General features: G+C 43.3%; 1 long non-coding RNA gene across 1 annotated transcript; it reads left to right on the top strand.

Annotated features, from left to right (window-relative positions):
- The first annotated feature begins 27 nt into the window (after window positions 1-27).
- LOC134491074 (uncharacterized) lies at window positions 28-27,071 on the top strand. The gene is made up of 3 exons (XR_010067279.1): window positions 28-214; window positions 25,956-26,020; window positions 26,794-27,071. It is a non-coding gene; the product is annotated as an uncharacterized LOC134491074 (long non-coding RNA).
- Window positions 27,072-27,696: the final 625 nt, after the last annotated feature.

The following is a 27,696-nucleotide window of genomic DNA, read 5'->3' as shown; positions in this document are numbered from 1 at the left end:
AGGAAACATACAGCAGAGGCACGCATGCGCAGAAAGGAACTGCAACGTCCGCTCTAGGACACCCGTTCAGCTGATCAGCTGGATATGAGATTTCCGGGTTACATCAGAGGTCGCCTTTGTCCTCCGCTGGAGGCGCTCGTTTGAGAATGGGTAGCCGCGGTTGGGCGTTAGGTGTCCCGCGTCTCCGTTCCTTCTGTTAGACGCCGAAGTTCAGGTTCTCCTAAAACGGCATCTTCGTTGTCTGAGAAATAAGGTTCAGGAAGCAAATTGCTTTTCAGACTAAGCAAATGAAAACGTCCCAGAGGCCCGGGAAATGTTGCGGACACGGCTAAGCAGATAGGGCAATATTGCCCAAGACCTGGAGAAAGAGTTCAGATTCCTCTCCTGACAATTAATCACGCAAGTTTCTTAACCCAATTAAACTGGCTGTATAAATGCGCCCATGCTGTATTGTGTCGGTGAGCAGATAGTCAGTACTGGGTTCAAACTAGCCCACTGTTATGCTCATACTGTTGGGAAGAAGTGACGGATCCATTCTGTTCAGACATTTGAATGCTTTAAATCAAATCCAGTCTAGAGATTTGGTTCAGATAATTAAGATGATTGAATCAAATATCTGAATATGTGAATGTATCTGATGTGAATTGGTTCACAATCAGTTTTCTGATTCAGTTTAGACATACCTTGAGTCTTCAGTGTGCCTAGTTTGGGAGTGATGACTAGCTTGTTAGTTCCTTTCTGTCACCAACAGCAGCTGGTTGCTCGAATTCAGGAGGGAGATGAGCCCTCCTGACATTCCCTCAGTTGCTAATGGAGAGGTGTAGGCTGACATGATGAAGAGTCAGCACTGCTTTGTCTGTGGTGTGGAAGAGCCCCTCCCCAGCACTTGGTTCTGCATGTTACTAAAATCAAGTTTCTTTGGAGCACCCCCAGCTCTTCTCCTCAACCAGCAGGATTTAATGTGGCCTTTCTCTGCTTCATTCCTAACTGCTCTATCTCTGTTTAAAAAGCACACTTTTTATTAGGGGGATATAACTGGCCACTACTGCTATATAGAGGGGGAGTGGCCAGATAGTTGAGAGCCTTAAAGGCATGCCTCAGGTTGGGGAAGAGCTCTGTTTAATGTGGCTGTATACATTTGTGTTTCTAGCAAGAAGCACAGCGATATAATTATGTAACTGGAGCTATCTGAAATAACTAAGCAAGCGTTATCCTGGGTGGGGATTAGTGCTCCTACAGGGGGTAGGGAGGGTCCTTTTGAATTGAATTGCCCATCCCACTACAACTTCAGCCTTCCTTGGTTGACAAAGCATCCTGGAATGAAAATGGGATAAGGAAAAATGAGCATTGCAGCAGCAGTAACAGTCTGAAGGGACACATAGTCCAGTCACATATCTCTCCCCAACAACAGTCAGACCCAGAATGGCTCCTCACTGAACTATGAGCAGCTTAAATGTCTGCATTTTGCTCCAGCATTCTGCCCCCATTCCTAAGCACCCCACCCAGCCCTAAGCTAAGACTGATGCCTTCTGCTGTATTGACCCAAGAAGAAAATACCTTTAGAAAGAAAAGTCCAATGGAAAGAGACAAAATATTACTTCAGTCAAGTCACCAAGAGCTCTTGAAATAAATGCTGCTAGAAGCAGCTGTATTTCATTCCATGCTTTAAACAAACTTCTCAAAACACAGATGTTTTGTTTCAAACATGAAACACTCAAAAAAGCTTGTGTGTAAACCATTTTGCCTGCATACCTCACACTGGGGCATTTGGAAAAAGCAGAATATTTTCTCTGAAGAGCAACACTATCAGCTACTGGTTCACAGTCATCCGCTGATTTCTTATGAGCACAGAACAGACATCAGCTGAGTTTCATGCACTAAGTAAACCTGCATGCTTCAGTAATGTTATGCCCCACTCCTGACTCTGTCATAAATTTGCTGTAGGATATAAATTCAGTGCCTGACATTCTAAAAGGATTTGGCATTTCAAACTGCTTCACTGAGCTCAGCACCTGAGGCTCTGTGAAAGCAGGAGTTTTAGAGAGTACATTTCCAATGCTTTTATTAGATGGAATTGTGTTGATGAGGCAAAAGATGCTACAGGAGAGATGAGAAAAACAGAGGTGTGAAGGGATACAGCTGAGCTTCCTTGAGCTTGGTAACTAATGTGCTCAACTTGGCCTTTAGATGACTGCAAGGCCAAAATAGCAAACAAATTCTCAGAGTGGCAAAAGAAAATGATTAATGCTCACAATGCAACTATTCAGGTACTGTGGCAGCTCAGAAGAGAGAAAAAATCCCCTGTAGGTATGAATGTAGTGTGACTATATAAAGAAAGAACATCACTATCTCTGCTGTCATACGAGTAGTACTGGATCTTTGCTGTGTATGTACCGAACATCAGTTGCCCTGAAATCCTGACCAGGGCAGGGATACTGAAGCCCTAGTTGTTCAAACTTTGGAAGGCTTTTGAATTAGGAAACACAACTGGACCATATCAAATGAGCCCAGGGAAGAGAGATGTCATTGGCAAAAAAAGTAGAGCTGTCAATAGTACAGCAGCCGTGTTCAGTGGTCTTTCCCAGTCAATTCTGATTGTGTAATAGACTTCCAGTGGGAACATGGTGGTCTGAACAGCTGTGCTCATGAGCTCCACAAGCAGAACTGACAACATGGCAATTTTTTGAGCTCAGGCAGGATTTCCTGAAGCTCAGGAGCATTTTTCCAGAGAAAGGAAAACACTCGGAATCACCTCATCTGTCTTCGGGAAAGCTGCTTGCAGCCAGAAAATCGCAAACAGCATTCGCGATCAACTGGTAAGAGCAGCTGGGAGACTGGGGCATCCTCATTTCCAAGCCGTGTTGTAGCCTTAAAGGGACATTAAGACCAGCCACCCCATTTCTAAATCACCCAATTTATTTTTCTTTTAAATATGTGTATAAAAAGAAAGAGAGGGGAAGTGGGTTCTCTTGGTGCTTATTGTTATTTTTGTGATTAATTTCTTTAAAAAAAAATTTTTTAAGTCTGGGATTTTGCTTTTCATCCAAATATTAAGGAAGATTGAAAGTATGTAATCAACTCCCTGTTATTATTTTTGTACTAAATTTGAAGATTTTAGCATTTTCCTACATGTTGCATCTGCTGCTTTGAACTTTCAGCTTTCTGTTGTTACTTTCCCTGGAGACTTGCCTGTTATCATACTTCCACTTGTGTAAACACGTTTTGGAATTTTCCTGTTATCTCCCACTTTCACTGGTTAAGTACCTAGGGGGTGCCATAATCTACTGTGTGAGATATGGAGGATTTCAATCAGACTTCTCAGATTTCCATCAAGACCTTAAACAGATTCTTTTTGATTCCTGTCTTTATGCAAGGCATTTAGGACATTGTAGAAAATATGAGGTTTAAAATGTGTCATCTGGTTGGGGATGTCATGGAAGAAATTGAAGAGCTGTTAAGAAATGTTTCTTATTTATTTATTTATTTATCTATCTATCTATCTATTTATTTATTAAATTTGTCACCGCCCATCTCCTCCCACCAGAGGGACTCTGAGCAATTCTGTTGAAATGCTAGATGAAGATCAGATAGTCGAGTTGAAGAAATTAAAGGGACAGATCGACTTGCAAGCCATAAGTGAAACTGATTTTCTGATGGAATGTTATGGAAAAGAAGGGATTATTATGTATGGGAGGCTTTCTATTGAGAAGTTGGAGTTTTTAAGGGGGGCAGTTGGACTGTTTGTTTTCTTTATGAAAAATGCTCTGTGTGTATTGTGGGGAAATATAAATGCTCTGGTTTATTTTGAAGTGGGTAAGTGTTTAAGAATATTTATCTGGATTCCTTCTAGGGCTTTTTTGACTTTGTTTATTTTTTTAATGATTTGGATAAAGATTAATAAGGTATAACAATAAGTGCTTGGTTTTAGGCTTAATATGATTAAGATTGTTATAATTGCTGTATTATTAATCATAACGGCAGACAATTTATATGCTTTTTAGTGTGATCTTTCTTATAGTAGACAGAAATGTATGGAATAGTAGTAGGAAGGAAATAATTTAAAAAATGTTATTGGGGGGAAGTTGATTAGGAGATGTGTGTGTGTGTGTGTATTCTTTTAATATAAGGGGATGGAGCAACTGTATTTAGTGATTTTTATAATGTGCCAATGGAATGATTTATAGAAATAATGTGATTTTGGTTTAATATAGAGTAAGGGATTGATTATGGAAAATGTGTTGTATATCATTGCTGTTAAAAGTCAGAAGTCACCTCTTCTTGTAATCTTAAAAAAAATTATCTTGTGTTTTTCACACTTCTTTGGGGGGGGGTTTGTAGTTTTTTGGAGGGTTTTTTGTATTTTTTATCTTTGTTTTAGTAGAATTAAAGAGTTTTAATAGAACTCTTTTAAAATTCTGATTGTGTAGCCATCCCCTTCTCAGAGGGGCATCCCATAATGAATGGAGGAGAGAACACTTAACTCAGGGATCCTCGAGCTAAGGGTCAGGACATTGCTCATTTTGCTTGTGGAATTCAATAGGGGCAGTTGCTGTACTGCCAAATTTGGGAAGCCCTGTGATAGATGGAGTAAACTTTAAGTATTAACAGGGGTGTATTTATTTCTTGCCCAACCTGAACAGCAATGAAATCATTTGTTATATTCATGGGGGGGGGGCAAGGGGGAGTTCACACAGCTGTATTTATCTTTTTAGATTGTCACAGTAGCACAAAGTTTTTAAGAACCACTCGCTTAACTATTGATCCCCTGGCCAAAGGCTGCTAGTATTTAATAGGATCAGGCTTGGCTGTGGACCAAGTAATGGGAGAAGGGGGTGATTTAAACAATTGGGGAGAAAGAATCACTCCAGTAGCTGTGAACTTGAATTCACCTCAGATCATACTCTTACTTGGCTTCCCTTCCGTGGTAGATTTTTTTCCCTGTTAAAAGTGATATCACAGTGTTTCTCTGGCTATAAAGTCTAATGTCACACCTCGAGTGTCTGCTAGTATACCACACATACCTCTGAGTTAGTGGGATGTGAAGAACAGTAAGTTGGCTTGTAGGATAGTCTCCTAGCTTTCACAAAATGATGTGAGCATCTTTTGGGGTAGATTTGGTTTTGCTTGTGTCATATTAGCCAAAATATACCAAAACTGATGAAAAGGAAATCATACATGCTGTGAGAAGGTTGAAAAGTGATATGACTTCACATGCAGATGGTATAACTGAAGAAATGCTAAAATATAGATCCGATTTCCTTGCTTGTTTAATGTATTTGTGAAGGCTGAGTCTGTATCTAATGATTGGAAGAATGCTGTTCCTGTTCCTGTACACAGATGGAAAGGTAGTAAGAATGACTGCAAAACTGCAGGGGGATTAGTTTGTTAGTGTGCCTGGGAAGCAGTTTGGCAGAATTCTGATTAGAAAGATACAAGGGGTGACAAAGAACAAAATTTGGGAAGTACTGTATGGCTTTATGCTGAGCAGGGGTTTGTGCAAACCAGATTTTTGCTAATCAACAGATCACTGAGAAATGTATAAATTAAAATTGAAACGGTATCATATCACTTGTTTAACTTAGAGCAAAGCAAATAGTCCTAAATAATCTGCAAATTCATGGTGTACCTGAATGTAATAATAATTACATCACACATCCTTGGACTCCCACCTCAGTGTTGAACCATTCACTAAATATTCTATTTATTGTCATGCATACTTTATTTCCCATCATAATATATTTATTATTTATAGAATATTTAGTGAATGGTTCAACACTGAGGTGGGAGTCCAAGGATGTGCAATGTCTTCTTGGCTGTTTAATGTATTTATGGATAAATGTATGCTTTATGGGGATGGTGAAAATGTATTGGCTGGATTCATGAACATTCATGTACATTTCTATGCAAAGGTTACCATGTTATCAGCTGAATAATTTGCAACAAACGTTTTATTGTATGATGCAATAAGTAGTATGGAATATTAATTCATCAAAGACCAAGGTAGTTGTGTTTTACAGGTAGAATGGAATGTATTGCAAGGCATACATAAATGGTGAAAAAGAAGAACAGGCAGATGAATGTATATGCTTTGGTTGATGGGGACAAGGATAAAGGAATTTTAAGATGCAAATGTTGGTAGAAAGGTAATGTGTAGTGTATGAACTGTTGTGAGGAACAAATGCTTGTCAAAAGACATGAAAATAGTTGTGCATAAGAATATGCTTCTGCCTACTTTGTTATTAGAAAGTAAAAGTTGAGCATGTCAGGAGAATCATAAAGGTTGAATGCAGCAGGAATGGGTTACTCAAAAAAGGTGTGTCATACAAGAAGAGATAGGGTCAAACCATAAATGGGGGCTAAATGAATTGAGGTTAACTACAAAAATTAGTAACCAGCATGAAATAAGTACATAGAGGCAGTTTGGTCATATAGACAGAATAAATGAGAATCTAATTGAAAACAAATATGAGAATGAAGACTGTGGAAAGGAAAGACTAAGGAAGTGATGGTTGGATGGAACTAATAAGATCCTCAAAAAGAGAATGGTGAGAAATGTAAAGAACAAAAGGCAATCCATGGAGGCAGTGTATGAACATGTTTTGTTTTCTTTGTTTTCCCCTTCAGCTGTGGTCCAGATGCTGTTTGAACCAGCTAGCCCTAGCTACTGGGCTCTTGCTTCCTCATTGATGATTAGGGTTGGGCATTCAGAAGTGTACTTTGGGTTCCAGGAAGACTCCATATGACACAGACAACCCAAATATCCCTGTCCTATTCATGTGTAGACAAGAAAAAAAGAAAATCTTAGTCCTCATTTAGTTGTTAAACCTGTCAAAAACGTAAGTAATAACCACATGCCTAACTGCTTTAAAGAAATGTTCCTTGATTACCCATTGCCTGACTTGTAGTTAGTAAGGGCTCTTCCTAATACCTGCTAACTGCAAAATGGCCTGGTTTTAAAGTGTTTTTCCCCTTCTTGCATCAAAAACCATGCCATGCAAAAGACATACAATGTCTTGTTCTTCTTAGCCAATTCAGACTCCTGTGGGCAAACACCACACCACCCGGCTCCCTGGACACTATTTTCTTTTTGGCAGTGGGAGAGTCAGGAAGGGACATTTCTCTGTGCCAAGCAGCCATCTCTACTTCTCCAGTCAGCCCTCCCAGATCCCCAGGTTACTAGGGCATGGAGGGTTGCCATGAGAAGCGAAAGGAAAAGGTGGGTCTTTAGCCAACAGTTCTCCAATCTGATGGAGCTGATTTGTGGGATCAGAGAACTATCAGGGAGAAAGAAAGCAGAGCAAGTGGTTCTTCAACTGCCACTCCCCTTAGGAAAGCTGTTCCCGACCCAGACCAAGCTGCCTGATCATGTGTGATTGTGTGATTGCATTTTTTGACACATGTCCAATAGTCTTCTGTACAGTTGGTTCATGTGTATCCAAACATGTCAAAAATGTAACTGCTGCAGAGTTAGCACTACAAATGTCTAGTCTTGCAGGAGTTTAAGCAGCTTTACTGTAGGAAGGTGACTAAAGAGCTGCTTTCCCCCACTTTCTTTCCCAGTTATGGGGCAGGGGAAGGGTAAGCAACTCAGTTAAGGAGGCATTGACAACTTAGTGAGAAGAGAAGTGGGGAAGGGAAAATGAAGCACCTTGCCTCCCACTTTCCTTCTCCCTGCTTCTTCACACCCACCTTACCTCCTGTAGATCCAGTACCCCAACACCTGATTCATGGGTATGAATGGGCAGATTTGCAGGAGTGTGTGCTCTGCCCAAGAAAGCAATGCCTCCTCTTCCCCACCCCCCAATCAGTTGTTACAGTGGGTGGGCAGTTTTAGGGTTGGATGAGGTGGGTGTATCTTGCCCAGGGGGCATAAACACCTGCTTTCCTGGACAAAATGTGCCCCCCTCCCCTTGCAGGATCAGATATTCTTATCCCACTGCACTTCTCTCTCTCTCTCTCCCTCTTCCTCTCCCCCACCCACCCCTTCTTATGACAAGGCAAGCAGGGCTCTTGCCACCTAGCAAGAGAAGTGGGTTGGAAAGAAACATAGGAAGATGACTGTAGCCACAAGTTCTCAGATCCCATGGACCACTCTATAACTGAAAGATTGGAAAACTTGCAGTTATAGATCGATTCCCACCATCATTCCTGCTGTTCCTCCTAACCTTGGAGCTGCCAGAGCTCAGAAAGATGGTAAGAGATGAGAAGGATGCTCCTTACAAGGCAAAACCTGGTCATCTCCTGAGGATCAGGCACTTTCTGCCCAGTAAAGCAAGATAATGTTGCAGACAGAGCCAGCTGCCATCATGTAGTTCTCGACAAGATTTTGATTGATGGTCTAGGCATTTGTCAAAATGTGGCTGTCATGTCCCCCGTTGCGATGTATACATACATCACAACAGGGAACATGCCTTCCTGGGGAAGGAGAGGAAGGAGGAAGGAATCAGTGATAATCTCACAAACACTTAAAGACAAATACAAATAAAGGACAAAGGAGCCATACCTTTGTCCTGACCTGAAAAGCCATCACCCTATCTCCCTGACATCTCTGCATTACCACGGGGGGGACACCTGCTCCGGACACAGGAAGAGGACAGAGGCAATCAGCGCTAATCCCCCTGATCGCCCATCGAGACTCTGGAATCGCACCCTGATTGCCCATCAAGACTCCGGATCAGGACTTTGAGACAATAGGGGGTGGGGAAGGATCAGGTCCGCACCGCGGGTATTTACCGGATACCTCGCACGCCATGTGCTCATTCCCGTCTTTTTTCGTGTATGCATTCTATTCCCAATAAACCAGAAATCCTTAGCCCTAACTAGTGAGTCTGTGTTTCTTTGGGAATAAGGCAACCATCACAGTGGCTCCTTTCTTAGGGAAACCATTGGTGGTAGTTTTTGCCACCAGCATAGAATTCACCAATTGCTTTCTTCAAGGTGTCCTGCATTAAATCTGTGCAGACAGTACCATTCACTGGCATGTTGCTAAGGCAGAAAAGGGCTCAACAAGAAGGGAGGCCAAGGGTGCTGGTATACTTTTGTGCTGCCTCAGGAAAGCAGTAAGTGTGGCCATGAACACGTGTTCTAAGAGCTGCTCAGTGAATTATTCTTGCATTTCATTTCTAGTTATTGGAAAACCAAGTCAATCAACAATTAGAGATACCTCTTGGGAAGGAAAGACAAAGATGTATTTAGACAAGGGAAATTGCTTTAAAGTAGCTGATTAATTACAATTAGTGTCCTTTCCAAAATACTCTTTACATTGATTAATTGATTGATTGATTGATTGGCATGGGAAGGACTAACTTTACCCTTTAACTTTAACACCAACAGAACTTTGTTGTTGTTTATTCATTCAGTCGCTTCTGACTCTTCATGACTTCATGGACCAGCCCATGCCAGAGCTTCCTGTCGGTCGTCAACACCCCCAGCTCCCCCAGGAACGAGTCCATCACCTCTAGAATATCATCCATCCACCTTGCCCTTGGTCGGCCCCTCTTCCTTTTGCCTTCCACTCTCCCTAGCATCAGCAGCTTCTCCAGGGTGTCCTGTCTTCTCATTATATGGCCAAAGTATTTCAGTTTTGCCTTTAATATCATTCCCTCAAATGAGCAGTCTGGCTTTATTTCCTGGAGTATGGACTGGTTTGATCTTCTTGCAGTCCAAGGCACTCTCAGAATTTTCCTCCAACACCACAGTTCAAAAGCATCTATCTTCCTTCTCTCAGCCTTATGGTCCAGCTCTCGCAGCCATATGTTACTAGTGGGAATATCATTGCTTTAACTATGCGGACCTTTGTTGTCAGTGTGATGTCTCTGCTCTTAACTATTTTATCAACATTTGTCATTGCTCTTCTCCCAAGGATTAAACGTCTTCTGATTTCCTGACTGCAGTCAGCATCTGCAATAATCTTTGCACCTAGAAATACAAAGTCTTTCACTGCCTCTACGTATTATCCCTCTATTTGCCAGTTATCAATCAAGCTGATTGCCATAATCTTGGTTTTTTTGAGGTTTAGCTGCAAGCCAGCTTTTGCACTTCCTTCTTTCACCTTCATCATAAGGCACCTCAGTTCCTCTTTGCTTTCAGCCATCAAAGTGGTATAGTCTGCATATCTGAGATTATTAATGTTTCTTCCAGCGATTTTAACTCCAGCCTTGGATTCCTCAAGCCCAGCACATTGCATGATGTGTTCTGCGTACAAGTTGAATAGGTAGGGTGAGAGTATACAGCCCTGCCGTACTCCTTTCCCAATCTTAAACCAGTCCATTGTTCCGTGGTCCGTTCTTACCGTTGCTACTTGGTTATTATACAGATTCCTCAGGAGGCAGACAAGATGACTTGGTATCCCCATACCGCTAAGAACTTGCCACAATTTGTTATGGTCCACACAGTCAAAGGCTTTAGAATAGTCAATAAAACAGAAATAGATGTTTTTCTGAAACTCCCTGGCTTTTTCCATTATCCAGCGGATATTGGCAATTTGGTTCCTAGTTCCTCTGCCTTTTCTAAACCCAGCTTGTACACCTGGCAGTTCTCGCTCCACGAATTTCTGAAGTCTACCTTGCAGGATCTTGAGCATTACCTTACTGGCATGTGAAATGAGTGCCACTGTTCGATAGTTTGAACATTCTTTAGTGTTTCCCTTTTTTGGTATGGGGATATAAGTTGATTTTTTCCAATCTGATGGCCTTTCTTGTGTTTTCCAAATTTGTTGGCATATAACATGCATTACCTTGACAGCATCATCTCGCAGGGTTTTGAACAGTTCAGCTGGGATACCGTCGTCTCCCGCTGCCTTGTTATTAGCAATGCTTCTTAAGGCCCATTCAACCTCACTCTTCAGGATGTCTGGCTCTAGCTCACTGACCACACCGTGAAAGCTATCCCCAATATTGTTACCCTTCCTATACAGGTCTTCCGTATATTCTTGATCTCTTCTTCTGTTAGGTCCTTGCCATCTTTGTTTTTGATCATACCCATTTTTGCCTGGAATTTACCTCCAATGTTTCTAATTTTCTGGAAGAGGTCTCTTATTGTCATGTTCACCATTTCAATGTTCCTGGTACATCGTAACGTTTCGCATGTCATTTCCCTGATACGTGTGTGATCTCGGGAGGGAGGAGGATTCCACTTCGGGGAGTTGTTATCTGTTGGCTGCTGGTTTGGAATGTGTTTGGGTTATCTCATGTGTTCAAGGTTGCTTTCCCAGGATCAGTGGAAAACGGTTGCCAGCACCTGGGAGGGGGGTGGTTGCTGCAGTTGGGCAAGGGGAGGGATTACGTTTCGAGCCAAGGGTTTTTAGTTTGTATTTGGCGCGCTTTTATTCATTCTCAGCTTTCTCTGTATTTGCATACTATTCTTTTAATAAATCAGATATCATTAAGTACCTGCTTGTGAGTCTGAGTATATCAGGATAGGCAATCACTACATAAAGCTGAGAATCCTAAAATTTTACCGTTAACATCCTTCCAGAGTAATCTGTGAGGAAATAAAGTTAGCGATGACTGAGCCTACTCCTTACTCAGGGGAAAGTGAATACTCGAGTGCGGGGGAGCCGGATTCCACGGTAAAGAGAAGGGACAAGGTCCCTACTCCGGAGTCGGAGGACCTACCGGAGACTTCGAGTTCCAGTCCAGCGGAAGGGAAAACTGTGAAATCTAAAGTGGTTAAGAAAGCAGAAGAATCACCAGCCGATCAGGTGACGTGGGATGAGGAACAGGGAACCCTACCAGGGACGTCTAAGACGTCTTGGAAGCAGAGGTACCCGCTGTCCCCGAACGTAGCCAGGACCGATAAGAGAGGGTCGGAGGACTCCAAGACCCCTGAGAGGTTACAAGGGTGGGAAGCCAGGATACAATCCCTGGAAGGAATGATGATGAAAATATCATTGGCGTTGTGGGACCAGGACAGAGGGGGAAGGGAGCATCGCTCCAGACAGTCGTCCCCATCTCTCCCCACCCCCCCTCGGGTGTGAGGAAGAAGGATCGGAGGAGGCATTGGGCGGGATCACCATCCCACAGTCCCAGATGTTCGTCCCCATTGCCCCCACGGCGTTCAGAAGACAGAGGAAGGAGGAAAGATAAGGATGGGAAGAGAAATCCCAAAGTCTGGGTTTCGAATTCCCCCCCCCCCCCCGAGAGGGAAGATCCCCGGTGTCCAAGAGAAGGGCTGGGCCGAAGGAGAGGAAGAGGAGCCCACAGGGCACAAGATACAGGGATTTCACTGTCAAGTTTGATGGGGATCCTACTAAGCTGTCATTTTTCCTGACCAATGCTAAAAGCTATATGGAGGAGTTTGGGAGGCTGTTTCCTTCTGAAAGGACTAAGATAAATGCTGTGGCCACCAAACTGAAGGGGAGGGCGGCTGATTGGTTTGTCCAATTAACTGAGATGGATGCCCTGGAATTAGACGACTTCGGAGAATTCCTGTGGGCACTCAAGTTGCATTTTGCTGACCCGTTAGCTAAAGAGAAAGCCAAGGTGGCTCTGAGGGAACTGATCCAAGGATCAAGGTCCGTTGCAGATTATGCCCTAGAATTCCAAGCCTTAGCTGCAAAGGTGGATGATTGGTCGCCAACGACTTTAATAGAAATGTTTAAGGATGGTCTGAGACCCGAGTTGCTGAGATGGTCGTTGGGAAGAGCAGATCCTACTACCCTATATGACTGGATCCAGCTAGCTGGGAACGTTGAGCAAGCCCACGCTAAGTTTGCACAAAGCAAGAAGGATCCCAAGCAAATGGCTATGATGAGAGTGGCCAAGTCCCCGGGCACCACGGGCAGAACAGGGTGCACGGCCTGGCAGGAGGAGAAGGAGAGCCGTTTTGCAAAGGGGCAATGCCTCCGATGTGGGAAGGAAGGACACCGAGCAGCGGCGTGTCCGAAAGGAAAGACCGAGGAGCGTCCGGGAAAGTCGTCAGGGAAATCTCCCTCCTTGCCCAGGAAGATGAAGGCAGCGTTGGCTGAGACCAAGGCTGAGGACATCCCTTTCTTTGGGGACGAGGGTGAGCCTGATCTGTTCCAGCCAGCGGGAAATGCCAGCCACCTGCTTTAAAGGGCACCGCTGGGCAGGTGGTAGAGGAGGGGCGCGACCACGTTTCGGTGAGTGGCAACTACCCCACACTGACAGTGAAGGTGAAGTTGGGCTCCCGCACAAAAACGGTGGAAATGTGGGCGTTGATCGATTCAGGGTGCTCACGTTGCTTAATGCACCCTGATGTGGTGGCTGCTTTGGAGCTACCCAAGTTTCCGTTAAAATGGCCCATGATTTTTACCCAACTGGACGGGACTACGGCGGGGGGAAAGCCAGTCACCCATTCCACAGGCATGGTGGCGTTGCAAATGGGTAGCCACCGGGAGGGGCTGCCTTTCGTAGTGGCGCCAGTGGGGGGTCCTTTGGTCATTTTGGGGATCCCTTGGTTGGTCCGACAAAACCCATATATACATTGGGTGCACAGGACTTTGACTTTTGGGGATGGTTTCTATCAAGCTCCTGAAGAAGACGACGCCTCAGAGGCTGCAGTGGGGAGGGCGGCAGCCGCAACTCCGCATTTTGCAGCCACCCCACTAGAAGGGTTGCCGGAGCAATACCAGGGTTTTGCAGATGTGTTTGGCGAGAAGGAGGCAGACCAACTCCCACCGCATCGGAAAACTGACTGTGCCATAGAGTTGGTCCCAAATGCCCAACTGCCCAAGCCTAAAATCTATGCCATGACCCAAAAAGAACTGGCAGCGCTGAGGGAGTTTGTGGATAAAAATTTGGCAAGGGGTTTTATCGAACCAGCTAATTCACCAGTGGGTGCACCTGTTTTATTCCGAGCGAAGAAGGATGGGACGTTGAGACTTTGCACAGATTACCGCAGATTGAATGCAGTTTCGATATTAAACAAATATCCTTTGCCAATAATAAAAGACATGTTAGCACATCTGGCCAAGGGGAAAATCTTCTCTAAGCTAGATCTGAGGGAGGCGTATTTCCGTATCCGCATACAGGAAGGGGATGAGTGGAAAACTGCTTTCAATTGTCCTCTGGGCTCTTTCCAGTACAAAGTTTTGCCGTTTGGATTGGCAGGGGCACCTGGGGTGTTTATGCAATTGATCAATGAAGTGTTGCATGAGCATTTGTTCAAAGGGGTACTGGTTTATTTGGATGATGTTTTAATTTACACTGAAATGATGGAAGAACATGAGCGTTTGGTGAAACAGGTGCTCAGCAAACTGAGGAAGGCTGAGCTTTATGCTAAACTATCTAAATGTGAATTTCATAAGACTCAACTTGATTATTTGGGGTACAGAATTTCTGACAAGGGTATTGAAATGGACCCTGCAAAGATCCAAGCCATTTTAGAGTGGGAGCGCCCACGCACTCGCAGGCAGCTCCAAAGTTTCCTTGGATTTTCCAACTATTATTGCCAATTCATCCAGGGGTTTGCAGAAATTGCATTGCCTCTCACTGACTTATTGCGAACAAAGGGTCTGGGGGACACACACAAGGTAAAGAACCCGGGAGCATTGCTCAATTGGACACCTGAATGCCAGGTGGCTTTCGACAAGCTAAAAAGCCTGTTCACAGCTGAGCCTATCATGCAACACCCTGATCCCACTAAACCTTTTGTGGTTCAAGTGGATGCCTCTGATTTCTCCATTGGAGCACTTTTGTTGCAGGCAGATGCTGCTGGCTGCCTAAGACCCTGTGCATATCTCTCCCGCAAATTTTCTGAGACGGAAAGATGATGGCATGTTTGGGAAAAGGAGGCTTTTGCAGTCAAAGCAGCTTTGGAGGCATGGCGTCACCTTTTAGAGGGGGCCAAATGTCCTTTTGAAGCTTGGACGGACCATAAGAACTTAGAAGCGCTCAGCACACCCCGTAAGCTCAGCCCTAAACAAATCCGTTGGGCTCAATTTTTCAGCCGTTTTAATTTTAAGTTGAAGTTCATTCCGGGTAAGAAGAACTTCCTGGCAGTGCTTTCCCGCCTGCCCCAGGATTCAACCTCAGTACCTGACGTGGTAGGCACATTGTGGACAGAACCTCAGTTGGGTATGCAGGCTGTCACTCACAGCCAGACACGCGCACAGCTGCCCTCAGGTTCAGTTTCACCAGCTGGGGGGAGGCTGTCAATCCCTTCTCAATTGCAACAACAGTTTCTCTCCAAACTGAAATCTGACACTTGGTTGCAAGCGAATAGAGACAATGTTACATTTGACCGAGGCTTCGCATGGAAGCAAAGCCATCTCTATGTCCCGGACAGTTTGCGAAGGGAGGTCCTACTCAGGTCTCATGATGATAAAGTGGCTGGTCATTTTGGCTTTGTAAAAACTTTACACCTGGTGCGGTGCCAATTTTGGTGGCCTACATTGAGGCGTGATGTCAAAGACTATGTTGCTTCTTGCCCTGTCTGTGCCATGTCAAAACGGAAGAGGGGTAAGCCGCAAGGCTTGTTGCAGCCAGTGGCCAGCCCCTCACGTCCTTGGGAGGAAATCTCTATGGATTTTATTGTCGACTTGCCTCCAAGCCAGAGAAAGACTGTGATTTGGGTTGTGAAAGACTACTTTTCTAAACAAGCCCATTTCATTCCATGTACCTCTATCCCGTCGGCTCAACAGTTAGCCCGCCTCTTCCTAGTCCATGTGTACAGACTTCATGGATGCCCCGCCCGTTTGGTCACAGACCGCGGGACACAATTTACTTCCCAGTTTTGGCGGGCATTTTTAAAACTGCTGGGCACCAAACAGGCGCTGTCCACTGCGTCGCATCCTGAGACTGACGGATCTACGGAGGCTCTTAATGCAACCTTGGAACAATATTTGCGAGCCTTTGTAAACTATCAGCAGGACAATTGGGTGGATCTTCTGCCCTTTGCTGAAGTCGCTTACAACAACGCTGTACATCAAAGCACAGGCCACACCCCTTTCCGTACTGTGTTTGGGTGAGATTTCGTCCCTATTCCTGATCTGCCGCAACCCACTTCTCCGCCTTCTTCACCTTCCGACTGGGCTGCGCACCTGGGTGACTCCTGGCCGGTCATTCAGCAAGCATTGGCAGATGCCCAATCCACCTACAAACTCCATGCCGATAAGAAGAGAGCACTCCAGCCTGCCTTCAAAGTTGGTGATAAGGTCTACCTTTCCACCAAGTTCATTAAATCCCCTCAGTCCTCTAAAAAGTTGGCTCCCAAGTTTGTTGGTCCTTTTCCCATTGTTGGAGTTATTAACCCTGTTACATTTAAATTGGACTTGCCACACAATCTGAAACGCTTACATCCTGTTTTTCATTGCAGTTTGCTCAAACCTGTCAACCACTCCGATCGCTGGCATGTCCAACCCACACCTCCTACACCCATCGTGATTGATGGGCAACAGCATTTTGAGGTGAAGGAGGTCCTTGATTCCCGCAGACTTTGTAGCACCCTGCAGTACCTTGTCCGCTGGAAACATTTCCCCCACCCTGAGTGGGTGGCTGCCCACGATGTTCACTCTCCTGTTCTAGTTAGGCGTTTTCATGCTGCTTATTCTATGAAACCTACTCCGTAGTATTTTGGGGGGGCGGTATGTCATGTTCACCGTTTCAATGTTCCTGGTACATCGTAACGTTCCGCATGTCATTTCCCTGATACGTGTGTGATCTTGGGAGGGAGGAGGATTCCACTTCGGGGAGTTGTTATCTGTTGGCTGCTCGTTTGGAATGTGTTTGGGTTATCTCATGTGTTCAAGGTTGCTTTCCCAGGATCAGTGGAAAACGGTTACCAGCACCTGGGAGGGGGGTGGTTGCTGCAGTTGGGCGAGGGGAGGGATTACATTTCGAGCTGAGGGTTTTTAGTTTGTATTTGGCGCGCTTTTATTCATTCTCAGCTTTCTCTGTATTTGCATACTATTCTTTTAATAAATCAGATATCATTAAGTACCTGCTTGTGAGTCTGAGTATATCAGGATAGGCAATCACTACACTTATCCTTCCTATTCTATTGTCTTCTTCCACTTCCACACATCGCTTGTTTAAAAATAATTCCTTATCTCTTCTGGCTAACCTCTGGAATTTTGCATTTAATTGGGCACATATCCCCCTATTGCTGTTTCCTTTTGCTTTCTGTCTTTCTTGGGCTACTTCTAGTGCTTCAGCAGACAGCCATTTTGCCTTCTTGGTTTTCTCTTTCTTTGGGATGTATTTTGTTGCTGCCTCCTGAACAATGTTGCGAACTTCTGTCCATAGTTCTTCTGGAACCCTGTCTACTAAGTCCAGTCCCTTAAATCTATTCTTCACCTCCACTGCATATTCCTTAGGAATATTAGTGAGCTCATATCTAGCTGATTTGTGGGTCTTCCCTAATCTCTTTAGTCTGATCCTAAATTGTGCAATAAGAAGTTCGTGTTCTGAACTACAGTCAGCTCCAGGTCTTGTTTTTACTGACTGTATAGATGTCCGCCACCTTTGGCTGCAAAGGATGTAGTCAATCTGATTTCGGTGTTGTCCATCTGGTGAAGTCCATATATAAAGCCGTCTCTTATGTTGTTGGAAGAGAGTGTTTGTTATGCAGAGTGAGTGGTCTTGGCAAAATTCTATTAGCCTATGTCCTGCTTCATTTTGTTCTCCCAGGCCATGCTTACTTCTAATTCCAGGTGTCATTTGACTGCCCACCTTAGCATTCCAGTCTCCTGTGATGAAAATAACGTCTCTTTTAGGCGTGTTGTCCAGTAGGTGCTGCAGATCCTCATAGAACTGCTCTACTTCAGCTTCTTCAGCATCTGTGGTTGGGGCGTATATTTGGATCACTGTGATGTTAGATGGCTTGCCCTGAATTCAAATTGAGATCATTCTGTCATTTTTTGGATTGTATCCAAGCACTGCTTTAGCCACTTCACTATTAATTATGAAGGCTACTCCATTTCTTCTGTGGTCCTCTTGTCCACAGTAGTAGATCTGGTGGTCATCTGATGTGAAGTGGCCCATTCCAGTCCATTTCAGTTCACTGACACCCAAAATGTCTATCTTTAATCTTGACAGCTCACCAATAACCACATCCAATTTGCCCTGGCTCATAGATCTTACTTTCCAGGTTCCAATGGTGTGTTGATCCTTAGAACATCAGATTCACCGTTCACCACCAGCACCGTCGGCCGCTAGCCATCCTTTCGGCTTTGAGCTAGCTGCGTCATCACGTCTGGGGCTAGTTGAACTCATCCTCTGTTCCTCCCCAGTAGCATTTTGACCATCTTCCGACCTGGGAGTCTCATCTTCCGATGGTATACTGACATATCTCTGGTTGTACTGATCCATTTAGTTTTCACGGCAAGAATACTGGGGTAGGTTGCCATTACCTTCCCCAGGGATTGCATTTAGTCTGACCTCTCTGTCATGACCTTCCCGTCTTGGGTGACCCTTCATAGTTTAGCTCATGGCATCATTGAGGTACTCATGTTCCAGCACCACGACAAGGTAACAATCCTTTGCTGAAGAACAGAACTTTACTATACACCTTATATATACCAATAAAATATTTATCTTAACCTTTTTCCCAGCACTCAGTCCCAAATGTCATACAAACCTAAGACTACCACTCTCTTAAATCTGGCCCTAAAAGCTTAGTTTCACATTAAACATAGACCTCAAGCCCTAACCTAGATTCCCTCTAATATCATTACAAATTTTTACCCTATCTTTTATTCAGTCCCAATCATAAACATTTATCTAACTGTAAAAAGTCACTCAAAAGATAATCCTCACACTAAATTAAAAAATAAACTTCAGTTAAGATAATCCTAAATTCATGCTGACTCCACTAGAAATACTTTCTTTGATCTCTCAGTGGTGGGAATAACATAAACCTAAGACAATCCTATCCCATAAAATTTCACTGAAATGCTTACGCCTCGCCCTAAATTTAATCATAAGCTTTAGTGAAGCCTAACCCTAATCCTAAATATATCCCAAAGCCAATATAAAGATATCCCCTAAACTAAAACCCAGCAGTCACTCCCAGATTAGTTTTAACATCTTAAAACTACCCACTGATTTGTCAGCCTCTTTGGCTGCTTTCAAAAACTGAACATGATTCTTTTCAAAGCTTTATTCTCATAGAATTCTATTTAGCAAGATGTATTGAGATGAATGGGGTGGGGTTACAAGAGTTCCAACAATGAAACTATTTTCAGCTTAGAATGAATACCTATATTTACTTTATTTATTTATTTATTTATTTATTTATTTATTTATTTATTAATTAATTAATCAAATTTATCACTGCCCCTCTCCCAAAAGGGAGTCTGGGCGGTTTACAGTAAAACATAAATAAGAGAAATATAAAACTATAAAATGCTATAATACATAATAAAATAAATATAATAAGAACCTGATGGCTGAAAGTTCTCTGTGATTTGCAAGCAGAGCAGGGTCCTTCTAAGAAACTAACCATCCCCAGGAATGACTACTCTCCCTCCTGCCCCAGGCATGAGGACAGAACCAGGTCCTTAGTTGTTTCCTAAAGTCCGGGAGGGAGGGAGCCAATCTCACTTCCGGGGGAAGGATATTCCAAAGGGCAGGGGCTGTTGCTGAGAAGGCCCGCCTCCTGGACCCCGCCAGATGGAGTTCTCTTAAAGACGGGGTCCATAGCATGCCCTCTCTGCATGACTGGGTGGGACGGGTCGAGGTGATGGGGATGAGACGGTCCCTTAGGTAACCTGGCCCCATGCCATGTAGGGCTTTAAAGGTGATAACCAACACCTTGAATTGGACTGGGAAGCAAACTGGCAACCAATGCAGCTTGCAGAGCAAAGGAGTGACATATGCTGATCTTGGAATAGCTAAGATCACCCACATGGCTGCATTTTGCTGTAGCTTCCAGATACTCTTCAAGGGTAGCCCCATGTAGAGCGCATTGCAGTAGTCTATATGGGAGATAACCAGGGCATGAGTGACTGTTCGAAGGGCCTCTCGCTCCAGGAAGGGGCATAACTGGCGCACAACCCGAAGTTGCACAAAGGCCCTCCTAGCCATGGCTGCCACCTGCTCTTCGAGCAGGAGCCGTGAGTCCAGGAGGACCCCCAAGTTACTCACCGGGTCTGTCTGGGGCAGTGCAACCCCATCCAGAACTAAAGATGACAATTTCCCAGAAATCGAGGAGCCATTAATCCATAGCCACTCTGTCTTCCCTGGGTTCATCCACAACCTGTTGTCCCCTATCCAGGCCCCCACAGCCCCCAGGCACTCGGAAGGGGTGGTCACGGCATCACTTACTTCACCCGGGATGGAGAAGTAATTATTATTATCTCTATATAAGTTCGTTTTTCTTTCTTACAGCCTTATAATTTTATGGTTTATGGTTTTAGCCTCATGTATGTGTGACCCCAGTGTCAACCATGCTTTATGACGTAGTGTGCTAGGTGAGCCAGCCAATTATAGCTTATTTAATAGTTGTTAAGAAAACTATGACTAAGGATAATGTTCAGTCCTTTTCCTATTTTGCATTAGCACTTGGAAGAGTAAGCTGTAAAGTGATATCCATGTGTGCCAAGTGATTCAATAACATAACAGCATTATGGATGATGCATCCCACAATCTAATAATGGTTTTAGTAATCTTGCCCCTTGAAAGCCAGTATGGGATAGACTAGGAACAGGTAGATCCTGGTTCAAATTTGTCCTCTGTAATGAAAGGACACTGGGTGACCTGGGGCCACTCTCTCTCTCTCTCTCAGCCCACCCTACCTCACAAGGAAGAAGAGGAAGAGGAATGCTACTATGAGCTCCTGTACAAAAGAATTTCCTCCAAATCTTATCATAAATATTATTGATAACAACAGGATGGTGTGGATTCCTGCTTCTCATTTGATATATTTCCTCACTAGTTTCATTTCTGTATTGTCAGTCTGGAACAGAAAATCTAGCCAAGCTGGCAAGTACCATGGATAAAGATCCTGAGAAAAATTGGATGAACAACAACAGCCTTGTCCTCATTCCAGACATGAATTTGGTCCTCTGAATGCTTGAATACCTTCACATACTGGGGACAATGTCTGAAAGACTGCTCAGAAGATGCCATTCTCTCCACTGGCCATCTCCTTTTTCCCCCAAGGGGGGTGGGGGAGAGCTCATTTTGGGAGGCAACCCCCTGGAAGAACAAATTGGCCCATTAGTCATCTACTCCTTCCTCTGACAATGTAAAATAGAGATGCACCAACAGGCTGAGACTGACCATGCAATGCTCTTTTTTCCAATAGCAGCAGATGGTGGAGGATGGCAGATGGGATTTGTAAACAGAACCAAGGTGGGAACAGCCTGCTCAGAGGTGGACAGCACCTATGCCTCCCTTAATTCTGCTCACACAACTTTAAACATCTTTGCTTGATTTCTCCTAATCCTAAATATCCTAATAATTAGATCCATCAAGTTGGAATACAGTTAATCCCCAATGTCAGATGTAAAATATTGAGGGTTTTTTTCCTCTCTATTTGTGCTACAAGAAGAATTAGTTTTTTGTTGCCTGCCCTTCAGCTTCCTGACTTCTCTTCTGACAGCCAGACTTGTCTTCTGCATATAGGCCTGGCCAAACCAATGACTTCATATTGCCAGCTAATCACAATAGCTTCAAGGCTCAAGCAGACATGATCCCATCAATGTTACTTAGAGCTCAGGCATGGAATCACAAGGTTCTTGATTTGAATTCTGGAACATGTAAAATTGCATGTTGCTTTGTGAAAACAATTAACCATTCAGAGTTAGTCAGTTTCATTGTAAATTCATTTTTCATTTTTTCTTTTCAAAATATTAACTAGCTGGCAAAGTATGTGAAGACAGATGCATGGGGCTAAAAAAGGGAAGAGGAACTAAATCCTCAGTATTCCAGGCCAGATATGGCCTGGAATTCTGGACAACTAAATGCTGGACAGATGGAAAGTTAGGAGAAAAAGGGTTCTTCCAGAAGTATAGCAGCCATGTGGAGCAAGTGCATAAGATGCTTTGGGCCTCCTAAGTGCCAAGCAGGTGCTAGTTATGGAAATTGGCAGGAACGTCTGCTGGAGCCCAGAACCACCCAAGCTCTTAATGAGAGAAGATGAGATCTGCCAGAAGAAAAGGCTGCAAAACAAAAGTCAGAAATTATTGTTGGGCTGGGTTGGGAGGGAGTTCTTGCAACTTGAATACAACAGAGGAAGATACCACAGGGGAAGTAGAGAAGCTCTATGAGAATCAATTCATCTTTGCTGGGATAAAGGTTCTCAAATTTAGGACCACTAAAGACTTATCCTGATCCCAGGTGATTGGACATTAATCAGCTAAACCAGACTGTGTAATGATGGAGCATCGTGTTGAACTTAAACTAATCCTGCTTCCTATTTCTGAAAACACTTAAATAACAGACAAGACAGAGCAGTGGGTGACAATGAGGCGTGCCTGGAATGTGCACCTTCAGATTGCACGTTGGGTTGCTTGAATGCTCAAAATTCTCCATTTTTTTTAAAGCCTCCACATAAAAATCTAAAGAATGTCATCTTCTCTCTGATATGCTAAGTTTTTTATGTACAGATCATTCATTTGTATTCAGTAATGTGAAGATATAGAACACCTTCCCAAGGGAGTTTTACCACATTCATTCTTTTTCTTCTACAGTATTTAAAATAGCACTTACATGGTAAACTCTTTTTTTTACTTTTTGCTTAAGTTTTAGTACTGTTTATTTCTAAAAATTCTGAATCTTTATTTGTGCTCCTGCCAATGTTTGGTCTTTTATATGATAAATGATTCTTACAAAAGAGTCGAGGTAGCCAACCATTTTATTTTAAACTTTTAAAATATTAGGAGTCATCCTTTATTTCAAAAAGGTCCCCAAGATTAAAAATGGTGGCCAAAAACTGTAAAACAAAACAACACATTCCAGGGAGGGGTTGGGGCAAAGGAGAGCAGTTTCAGAAGGATGCTACTTGATTGGCCAAAGCCACTGCAGGCCAGATGTGGTGCACTGTGGTTGAAAATCAGAGTATATTATTATTGTTGTTGTTGTTTGTTTGTTTATTTATTTTCTATCCCACCTTTATTATTTTTATAAATAACTCAAGGCGGCAAACATAACTAATACTCTTTCCTCCTCCTGTTTTCCCCACAACAACCACCCTGTGAGGTGAGTTGGGCTGAGGGAGAGTGACTGGCCCAAGGTCACCCAGCTGGCTTTCATGCCTAAGGCGGGACTAGAACTCTCATACCACGCCTGATTGGCTCTTGGGCTGAGAGAGAGGGACTGGCCCAAGGTCACCCAGCTGGCTTTCATGCCTAAAGCGGGACTAGAACTCTCATACCACGCCTGATTGGCTCTTGGGCTGAGAGAGAGGGACTGGCCCAAGGTCACCCAGCTGGCTTTCATGCCTAAGGTGGGACTAGAACTCTCATACCACGCCTGATTGGCTCTTGGGCTGAGAGACTGGCCCAAGGTCACCCAGCTGGCTTTCATGCCTAAGGCGGGACTAGAACTCTCATACCACGCCTGATTGGCTCTTGGGCTGAGAGAGAGGGACTGACCCAAGGTCACCCAGCTGGCTTTCATGCCTAAGGTGGGACTAGAACTCTCATACCACGCCTGATTGGCTCTTGGGCTGAGAGAGAGGGACTGGCCCAAGGTCACCCAGCTGGCTTTCATGCCTAAGGCGGGACTAGAACTCTCATACCACGCCTGATTGGCTCTTGGGCTGAGAGAGAGGGACTGGCCCAAGGTCACCCAGCTGGTTTTCATGCCTAAGGCGGGACTAGAACTCTCATACCACGCCTGATTGGCTCTTGGGCTGAGAGAGAGGGACTGGCCCAAGGTCATCCAGCTGGCTTTCAGGCCTAAGGCGGGACTAGAACTCACACTGTCCTGCTTTCTAGCCTGTTGCCTTAACCACTAGAGTTTGGATGCAAAAATAACATCTTCTCTGACTTCTGCTTTGCCTGGCTTTGTAACAGAGAAGTTGTTTTCCTCCCACCCCATTTCCAGCACCTCTGAAACAAACTTGTAACAGGGTTCTGCCATTTGGAAGCTCTTTTCAATTCTGATATTTCACTGTTTTATATATATGGACATTATATTACTGCTACTACTCTTACTGGAAATTTCTGTGTTCACCACTATCCACTGAGCACCGCTGTAGCATTTGGTAGGTTGTTGTTCCATCATTATTATGATTTTCTACAAGGAGGTTAATGCTAATAATAACAATAATAGCAATGTATAGTGTTCCAGTCTGCATACTTATTCCATTTACCCTTATCACTCAACTTTCTGAATTTACAGGATTTTAAAAATATTTTTTATATTTTTGCAAGTCTTTGGGTTTCATCAAGGTTTTTGAGGTTTCCTTTTTGCACAGGTGCCATATTGTCTACCTAATAGCATTTACCTTTGAACAATGGAAATTAAAGGTATACACTGTGATAAGCAAAAATAGTAACTTGTGAACTACGATCAGGTTGGGAAGGGATGTATTGTACCTCCAATTCTGAAGTATGACACTTCAAGATTTATTATTACCAGCATATCGTAATCTCCATTAACCCAACATTTAGCCCTAACATAATCAGTCCGGGACTCAAGCTTCACCAACTGTTTTGTGGGATTTCTCAGATTCTAGTCCTTAGAATTCACAGTTGAAAGTAGCAAAAGCCTTTGCAGGTGCAGTAATGATCATAGCAAACTGGATTCTAGGAAATATTCCGATAAACAACCCTGGTGTTAATTAGCAAGATAGAGGGACTGATTAATATGTAAATGAGTTTACTCATATTAATCATGAACTTAAAGAGCTTCTAACACGTTTACAAAGCAAGTTTTGTACACTAAACATCAGTATGTATATACTAGCCTCCAGTAGCTGGAGAATATGTGTTTCTTAATAGAGGAGAAGGAAATGGATTCTGAGGGAAGTAAAAGGTCATTTTTCAACAGAAACCAGAACTGACAGAAAGCAATTTTATATTTTTGGCAAGAGATACAGAATCTAATAGAGTGAGCCACTTCCAAGTTCAAATTAAAAGTAATTCAGTAAGACAGACAACATAAAGCTGCTAGAATCACAGTCTTAAGTATACTTAGAGATATATAAAGACATTTCCATTGTTGCAACAATTCAAAAAGAACATTTGGACACATACTTTCTTGCCATCATCCATCTGTCTATCTGCTTACCAGAATGAAAAATGATACTGATGAACCTGTACAGGGAATTCACGTTCTGCAGTCTCCTGTCTGGCTGGTCTCGAACGCTCAGTTTCCATCACATATCAGTTGAATAGTCAGAATCTTATTAGTGTATTCGCAAAGCCAGTTTGTAGAAAACTTTCCAGTTGTGACTAGTGATTTGAATGGTTCACACATTACACGTAGCAAGTTTTATTTTAACTTTGCTTTATCAGGTAATTGTCTGGTTCACATATAGATCCTAATGGCTGGGTTTGCATACCTGCATTTCAGCTTCCAGCATGGTGCTGCCTTTCATTTAACGAGCACATTGTTTCATACATGGCATTCAGTAAAGTTGCAGCACTTTCAGAGGGAGTTTTCGTATGAAACTAAGAGGCAAGAGCATCTCGTTGCTTTCATATAGCATTTGTATTAGTCATTACAAATTAACTAGTCTTGTCTCTAAAAAGTAATTCTTGGCATTTGAGGGTTGCCATATTACAATTAGTTGGTAAATACATAGGAATTAGGGGTATTCTTTTGTTTAATACTGTTTTTATTATAAAGCAATAACAGTTCTGTTTTAAAAAAAAGAAAAGAACTCAGAGAAAAAATGGTGATGGACCATTGAAATATTGTTTAATTCCTCTTTGTGTTTTTTTTAAATAGATCTGGATCTGGGGGAAGAGAATGGAAAGCTCCCTTCACCTCTACCAGAAATCATGATAGCATACTACTGGCATTAAATAGGTTACTAAACTTGCAAAGCTGGAAAATGGAAATGATTTAGCAGCACCTGCTCTCTTTCTCTGTTGGCAGGAAAGGTTTCTCTCAGCTGACTAGAGGGAGAGACATATTTTATTCCACTGGATTCAAACCTCTAGGTGAGGCACCTCCAATTTGCCACATCCAGGCTCAGCACAATGACAGGGAAAAAGGGAAGCTGATAAATGCAGGGATATAAAAGCTACTGAATTATCAAATACATTTTGGTTTACTGAGTAGATTAACCCTTCTGCTATAATGGAATCAATACACTAAGGATTAAGTATTCAGCATACACTTTCTTTAATTTGACAGAAAATGGCCTTTTCGCCTTTCCTTGCTTAGCTGTCCTCCTAAGGCATATATTTCTCCTGACCTAGTGATGCCAGTCGAAGGACTGGTGAAGGATGTGAAGTAGTCCAAGGGCCATGCAGGGTATGAATCATATTTGGGTTTTGATTTAACAGTTAAAAAGTCATCTGTTCTGATTTCCCAGTCAGCAGCGGGTGACTTTGTGTTTGTGTGTGTCTAATGAGGGTGGATGGATGGATGCGTGGACAGGCAGACAAAGAATAAATCCTTGGGGATCATCTAAGGAACAAAAGCTATCCTCATGGTTTTAAAAAGTAAAGAACATGAAGTAGAAAGTCCAGAAACAGACATTTTTGAATCTTTCAAAGCTTAACGCAAGGTGTTGCCACAAACGTCTTAAAAATGTTAACCTTCACTGATTCATAGTTCATATTTGTTTCTTCATATCCAGAGGAAGGGAGGCCAGAAGCCCCTTCACTTCCTTTGTTAATGTCTTTATGAATGCAATTAGCTCTTCATTCATGCTCCTTTGTTTCTTGATCCTATTATGAAGTAGCTTATACTAGTTTGCTTCTCCCAGGAGAGGCAGGCATCAGTTAGCATTTCGTCTGCCTCTGTGGCTGAGCACTGACAAACTCAACTTGCAAGAGACAGAAGAAGCCATGGCGGCAGTGTGTTCCCCAACGCAGTGACGTGGACAAATGACCCCAGGTTGACCCACCTTGGATAAATACACCTGTAATAGAACTAGGAGGAAGAGAATGTAAGGTATTGGCTTAGGCCTGATTTGGGCAAAACCAATATTAATGCTATATAAATCATGTCTGTGTGTGTATATATATTTATTCATTAATTCACACATATTCTATTCTTCCATCTGTAATCTTCCATAGTTTAAAATCAGTAACCCTTTATTACCAGGGACGTATAATGTGAGGTTTCAGGGTCACCTTTGATCCCCCCAAAATCCCCAGAGTCCTTCCAGTTATTACACTCTCCTTGTTTAGCAACTGAGTTCCATCCCAGCAACCAGATCATTAAGCAAAATGGTCACTAAGTGAACACGTGACAGAGAGACAGACACTGCAAAGATCACTGGTTGCTGCTGTCTCATGTAGATAAAGTTCTCTCATGCAGCAATGCCAGTGTTACTCTCACTCCGGCAAGCGTTATTGTCAGGCGCAGAAATTTGGTTGTAAATGCACATGTTGGTCGGAAAATAAATTATTACCATATATTATGGCCGTATTTGCAAATAGTTGCTACCTGAGGAAATTGCTAAACGAGGAGTGGCTGTACTATCAAATTGTAATTTTCAGTGTGAGAGAAGAGGAAATTAAAGTAATTAATATAAAATAATCCTATGAAAGTCACAGCAGGTGGCAATACCTAGCTGAATGTGGCTGCTCCCAAACAATCTAAGCAGGGTGGCACATAGCTAGGACTTGGAGAGGAGACTACCAGGAAATGCCAGAGAGGTAGG

The sequence above is a fragment of the Candoia aspera genome, chromosome 2 (assembly GCF_035149785.1).
Source record: "Candoia aspera isolate rCanAsp1 chromosome 2, rCanAsp1.hap2, whole genome shotgun sequence".
NCBI classification, from domain to species: domain Eukaryota; kingdom Metazoa; phylum Chordata; class Lepidosauria; order Squamata; family Boidae; genus Candoia; species Candoia aspera.
The sequence above is the reverse complement of the archived record's forward strand: the minus strand, read 5'-3'. Positions and strand labels throughout refer to the sequence as shown.